Here is a 7,169-nt window from a genome sequence, read left to right on the forward strand (position 1 = left end):
CCGGGCTTCTGAAGCCGATTGGCCTATCCTTCTTGTCCAGGAAGTTATTTTTGGGCTTCCCCTCTCGGGGGTGACCGATGGTTTAGAGGGGGATCTCCCAATGGGTGAAGTAGGGACATCCTTTACAGTGGTTTGGCTGCTGGGTGGAGGCTACAGATTGCCCGTTTTTATTCTCCCACTTCTCCTAGCTTCAAAATGTGGAGGGATCTCCCTCTCTCTCTTCTCTTTTGGCTTTGGAGGTGTACTGAGGGCGGCCAGCGCAGCTGCTGCCTCCCTTTCGAGCATGCAGGCCTTTTCTTTCTTGCGTTTTGCTTTCCCAGGGCTCCCTGTAGAGGGTCTTTTCCCTTCTGATTTTGGGCTTCCTGTAGAAGACCCTACTTTATCCACTTTCGGGCTTCCTGTAGAAGACCCTCCTTTAACCACTTTCGGGCTTCCTGTAGAAGACCCTTTCTTTACCAATTTTGGGCTTCCTGTAGGAGACCCTTTCTTTACCAATTTTGGGCTTCCTATAGGAGACCCTTTTTCTGCTTTCGGGCTTCCTGTAGAAGACCCTTTCTTTGTTTTCGGGCTTCCTGTAGAAGACCCTTTCTTTGTTTTCGGGCTTCCTGTAGAAGCATGTTTCTGCTTTCCTGTAGGTACAGGTGTCACCACCTTTTCTTGCTTTGCTGCATGGGTTTTGCTTTTTGGTTTGGTTGCAGGTGCTGATGAGGTACTTGTGCTGATGTGGACCATCTCAGCTTTGTCTGTTCTGCTCTGCAACCTTTTCTCTCTTGCTAACAAGATAGGTGTGTCACCTTTTCCTTTGTCATTCTTTTCCTCGTGCTTCCTCCTTGGGTCTTTCTTCTGCACTGTGGTCGGGGTCTTTTGGCCTGTTTCCTTCTTTCCCTCGGCCACTGGTTCTTTTTCCTCACTGCTGGAGGAACCACTTCCTTCCATCAGCGTCCTTATGTCTCCATCTCGTGTTAAATTCCTGAATGCTTCCCATGAGAGGGGAACCTTATATGAATGAAGTGCATCCTCCATAAGAAGCTTGATCAACCCATGGTGGGCTACCTGATCTGGTATGCCTTCTTTTGGCTTTGTGGCACACTCAATTAGAGACTGTAACAGGAAATAAGGGATGCTCAGTTTCTTTTCTACAGGAAGCTCACTCCGGTGCCTCAATTCAGTGAGCAACCGAAAGTGATACCCGTACACGATGCTATAGCGGCCTTCACAGGTTATATACCTCATGATCTGTAGGCTGAATTCGTTCCATGGTGGTAGAAAACTGGTTCTGCGAACCCCATTTTTGTCCTCCAAGAATTCCTCCTCAGGTGGAAAGAATTCTTTCTTGGCCTACTGGCTCAACTTCCTTTCTTCCTTATCCCATGGCAAACCCATTGGGAGTTTAGTAATCTGACTGATATATTGCGGGGTGAGCTTGAGGCTTAGGCCCCTGAAGTTCACTGTGGCCAGTGTTTTGGATTTCGGCCTCAGAGCCTGCAAAAATTCTTCGGCCACTTCATCATCGTAACCCTGCAATTTGGCACAAAAAGATATCCATTGAACCCGTGTGAAGAGCTCCACCACCTCCTCGTTTCCCCTTAATTTGGTTGAATCAGTGGGTTCCCGTCTAATAAACCCACCCGGCATGATAAACACTGTTGCTTTAACTAGAGGTGGCAAATGCGGAAGAGATTTGGTCTACTGAGACAGAGCATGCACATAATCCACAAAACTTATCCCTGAGGACCTTAACACAGTTTAATTACACTGACATCCTGTAGAACGAAAGTATAGGCACAGCAGACAACAATTTCACCGATATCTTTATGACCAGACTGTGGACGACGATCCTGCCACCTTTAAAAACCAATTGCATGAAGAGTTCAGGGTTACCTTTTTAATCTGCCACCTTTTTACGTGAGGAACCCGCCTTCCTGTAGAAACTGCGTTCCTATAGAAACAACGTTCCTGTAGGAGAAGTGCGCGATTTTCGGGAAGGAATGTAGTTGGCCTGCGCTATGGGTGTGCTTCACCAGCGTTCTGGTAGCCAAAAGCTCGGCGTATCAAACTGCAGAAAAGATCCGGATAGCCACTCGAGTTCAAAATGGTGGTTGATAAATGCATGAGGGCAATCTAGCCGATTAGATTTTGAATCGGCGGAATCCGTGGCGTGGGGGTGAGCTGTCCCCGCCGGACCGTTGGGCGACGTCATCCCATCATTCGCCTGCGAGTTCACTTGCTTCCGCATCCATTCCCGCAGATCTACCGCAGCCTCTTCTGTTAAACTCGTTTTTTTCGACGGGATTGCTCTCACGTGCGTGCTGCTCATTCTTTTTGTCGTGGCCGCCACCCAAACATCCAACTAGACCATAACCGGCCGACGTGGCCAGTCAACCGGCCATACGGCCGCTCGACCATTCACCTTTACACTTTGCAAACAATTCAAAGTAAAATTCATGCAATCTGATGGAAGGAAGGGTCGAGACACTTACCTGCGCGGCTGCACACGATTTTCCGATTTTTGGACGATGATGAGTGGATCTACCTGCTGCATGCGAACTTACACAAGCCCTAAGGCTCATGTTTACAGGCTGCCGACGATGGATTGGATGCTTTGGCTGCATGCGCCCGCGTTTCATTGCGTATGGCCAGCGCTGTGAATGGTATCTACTCTAGCGGGTTTAACTGTTACAGGATTCCCGCGGGATGTCTTATAACAGTTCTTCCTCCTTGGGTGCATGTTGCACGATGAAGGATCTGGCCCTTTGATCACGCTCCCGGAGCTTCTGGTTGTCTGGAATGGATGTGGTATGAGATCTCAGCACTTGTTCATCTTCAAAAATTACTTTTCCCGTGATAACTCATCGATCTGCTTTGCTGGTGCAGGTAACTTTGTTGCATGTCGACAAGGATGGTGGAACAAGGTGACAACAATGTGCAAGGGTGACAAAAGTGGCTTGCATGCGTCCAAACCAATCCTTAGTCGCTAGATCTCCTCTTAAAATGAATTCTGGGCCGTCGCAAACTTCTACAGGAAGTTTCCTGTAGAAACACAGAGCTTCCTGTAGAAAGTTCGCGCTTCCTGTAGAAAGTCTGCACCTTCTTGTAGAAAATCTGCATCTTCCTGTAAAAAGTCTGCATCTTCCTGTAGAGAATCTGCATCTTCCTGTAGAAGATCTGTGTCTTCCTGTAGAGAATCTGCATCTTCCTGTAGAAGACTCCAGCCATGTTAAAATTTCACATACCTTGAAAAAGAATGAGTATTCTTGGAGGAGGTGCTGGTGAGGTCCCTTGACAGCATGATAAGGACCCTAGGCTTTGAGTTGAGAGGCTTCCTCTCCTCCATAGAACACCTGCAACTTGCATGCAATTTTACAATATTTTGCTTATTGTTTTTTTCTCTTTTTTTCTTTTTTCTTCTCTTTTTTTTGAAAGATAACAGGGGCGCCTCAAAGAGGTTTTCACCCTTGCCATCTGCCCTGAGCGCCTCAGAGAGGTTTTCACTCAAGGATCTTTTCAAATCTTTTTCCTTTTTTTTTGAAAGACAATAAGGGCGCCTCAATGAGGTTTTCACCCGTACCACCTGCCTTGGGCACCTCAGAGAGGTTTTCACCCAAGGATCTTTATTATTATTATTATTATTTGTTTTTTTGAATCCTTCAGGGTATGCCCAAAGAAGAGGCAGAACCCTTCTCTATGACCAATACAGATTTCTCCATAGTTTTGATGAACTCTTGTCTTGAGAGAGGTCTCCTGTAGATCTTCAATCGATGCCCATTGACAAGCATGGGAATGGCTTCCTCATCAATTGTTCGAATAAGGACAGATCCATTGTCATGGCATTTTTCCACTGCATATGGTCCTAGCCATCTGGTTCTCAACTTCCCCTTGAAATCTTTGTACCTGGAGTCATACAAAAAGGCCCAATCTCCCGGCTGGAATTGCTTGTCATGGAGGTGTTGGTCATGCCACACCTTTCTCTGAAGTTGAACCACTTCCGAGTGAAGGAGGGCCTGCATCCGGTGCTCATCCAGTCCATTCAGCTGCAATAACCTTTCTTGCTGTGCATGGCTAAGATCTAGGTCCAGCTGAGCTGCCATCCTCAAAGTGTTATATTCAAATTCAATGGACAGCAAAGCTTTCTTCCCATAGACCAGCTCATAAGGTGTGAAGCCGGTGGTGGTCTTCCAAGTTGTGTTGTAAGCCCATGTGGCCTCAACCAGGCGATCTGCCCAGTCCTTTCTGCTGCTGCTCACCACTTTAGTCAAGATCCCTTCTAATGCTCTATTGGTGACTTCCACCTGCCCATTTGCTTGAGGGTGATAGGGGGTGGAAGTCCTATGCTTGATCTTGTGATGAGCTAGTAAGTCTTCAACCAGGTTGGATGTGAACTGGCTCCCTTGATCCGTGACCAGCTCTCTGGGGTAGCCAAACTTGTAGAAGATGTTCTCTCTTAAGAACTCGACCACCTTTTCTTCTGTTGCTGCTTTGATTGCTTTAGTCTCTGCCCACTTTGTCAAGTAGTCAGTACAGACAATGATGTAAGATCTTTGCCTCGAAGGGGGGTTGATTGGACCCACAAAGTCCATGCCCCACTTCTCAAATGGATCAAGAGTCACTTGAGGTTGGAGAGGCATCTCATCCCTTTGAGTCAGTTTCCCCATTCTTTGTCATTGGTCACATTGGCTGATATATCTTCTGACATCTTGATGAAGTGTGGGCCAATAGTAGCCTGCCTGCAGGATTTTGAAGGTAGTCCTCTTTGTTGCAAAGTGTCCCCCACAAGGCCCATCATGATAGGTGAGGAGGATATCAAAGACTTACTCCTCCCTTACACAATGCCTTAAGATCTGATCGGGGCCAAGCTTGAACAGATTGCCCCCGATCCAAGTAAATGAGGCACTTTTTCTGATGATTCTGCTCTTCTCTTTTGAAGAGAGGTGCGGAGGGAACTGAGCTGAAACAAGGTAGTTTGCTATATCAGCAAACCATGGAGAGAGTACTGAGATAGCAAACAGATGTTCATCGGGCATTTGATCATCCACTGTTCCATCCTCATCTGCAGACAAATCCAATCTAGATAAAAAATCAGCAACAACATTTTTTCTACCTGGTTTGTCAACAATGGTCAAATCAAACTGCTGCAACAAAAGTAACCATCTAATGATACGAGCATTCACATTTGGTTTATTCATTAAATATCTAATTGCAGCATGGTCAGTATGTACAAATGTTTGATAGCCAGTGATATAATGACGGAACTTGTTTAGTGCATGGACTACAGCCAAAAACTCTTTCTCGGTTACAATGTAATTCAGTTCAGCTTTGGTCAAGTTTTTGCTAACAAAGTAAATGACATATGGAAGTTTTTGTTCAACTTGTCCTAAAGCTGCACCTATGGCTTTGTTCGAGGCATCAGTGTGGATGTGGAAAGGTAGGGCCCAGTTTGGACCTCTCAAGATTGGTGTTGACACCAACTTGTCCTTTAATTCATTCAAACTCTTCTGACAATCGTCAGTCCATTTAAACTCCACATATTTTGCCAACAGGCCAAACAATGTCGAGGCTAGCTTGCTGAAATCTTTAATGAATCTCCTGTAATACCTTGCTAATCCTAAGAAACTCCGAACATCCCTTACCTTTTGGGGAGGTGGAACCTTCTTGATGAGAGCAATTTTGTTGGGATCCACCTGCAACCCCTGGCATGAAATGGTATGGCCTAGCACGGTCCCTTCAGTCATCAGGAATTCACATTTTTCAGGACTGAGGGACAGGTTCATCTCAATGCATTTGGTGAGGACTTTTCCCAGATTGGACAATGCTTCCTGGAAGTTGGCCCCATAAGGAGTAAAGTCATCTATATAGATTTCCACTGCATCATGGACCAGCTCCGAGAAGATGCTTAAGACAGCTCTCTGGAAGGTAGCAGGAGCATTGCATAGCCCAAAGGGAAGGACTCGGTAGGCAAAGGTACCCCAAGGACAAGTGAAGGTGGTCTTATCTTGGTCTTCCGGGCTGATTTGGATTTGGTTGTACCCGCTAAACCCATCCAGGAAAGAGAAGAACTTCTTTCCTTCTAGTCCATCCAACACTTGATCTATGAAAGGTAGAGGGAAATGGTATTTCTTGGTATCTTTGTTCAATTCTTGGTAGTCCACACAGATTCTCCACTTCCCATTCTTCTTGGGAACCAACACCAGAGGGGACACCCATTCACTATCTGAGATGGGGTAGATGAATCCGGCATCCAACAGTTTTTGCAATTCTTCCTTGACAATGTCCTTAAGGGCTGGATTCATTCTCCTCTGAGGTTGCCTAACCGGTTTACAATCCTCTTTGATGTATATGTGATGAGTACAGACCGAAGGATGGACTCCTTTCATCTCCTTATAGCTCCAAGCAAAAGCATCTAGGTGGCTGGCCAATAGGCTACACAGCTCCTTTTCCTGGGAAGGAGATAGGGAGGAGCTGATCTTTAGTGTTCTCTCAGGGCCGAACTCCACATTCTTGACTCTGGGAGTGACAGGGTTGGTGGTACAAAGATCCACTAAGGTGCTAGCTTGGGCATCCTCCACCAATTTCTCTAAGGGTAGTGCACTGGTAGGTGGATTTTGGATCAAGGTCTCGATCAAGTCATCCTCAATTGGGGGGTCTCTTCTAGTGGTATCTAGGGTACACAGAGGTGCTGAGTACACCTCGTCTTCTTCTCCTTCCTCCAACCAAAGTGGTAAGTCATGCTCTAAGGAGGGTTGGGCAGGAGGGTATAGGACTAGCTGCTTGGACATAGGACCATTTTTGATGGTCATATTTCCTGCACGGCAACTTATGTAAGCATCTGCAGTGGCTAACCAAGGCCTCCCCAAGATGAGAGGATATCCAGTAAGCTTTGCCTTTGGTTGCAGAACCAGGAAGTCAGCAGGGTATTCCCAAGAGTCAATAGAGACCAAGACATCCTCCACAATCCCTTCGGGAGTCACGGTGGAGCGATCTGCTAGTTGCAGTACGGTCGGGGTCTTCCTCAAGGAACCCTGAAGATTGAGCTTGAGCATGGTATCCCTGGTCATCACATTAATGGCAGCCCCCAGATCAATCAAGGTGTGAGGTATGATGGTGCCATTGATGTGGACATCTACTACAGGACTTCCAGGATCTAGGTACTTTGGGCAGATGACTTGTCCTAA

Source organism: Pinus tabuliformis, chromosome 1_1, assembly GCF_031772625.1.
Source record: "Pinus tabuliformis cultivar Carrire ecotype Pingquan chromosome 1_1, CPIR1, whole genome shotgun sequence".
Lineage (NCBI taxonomy): Eukaryota > Viridiplantae > Streptophyta > Pinopsida > Pinales > Pinaceae > Pinus > Pinus tabuliformis.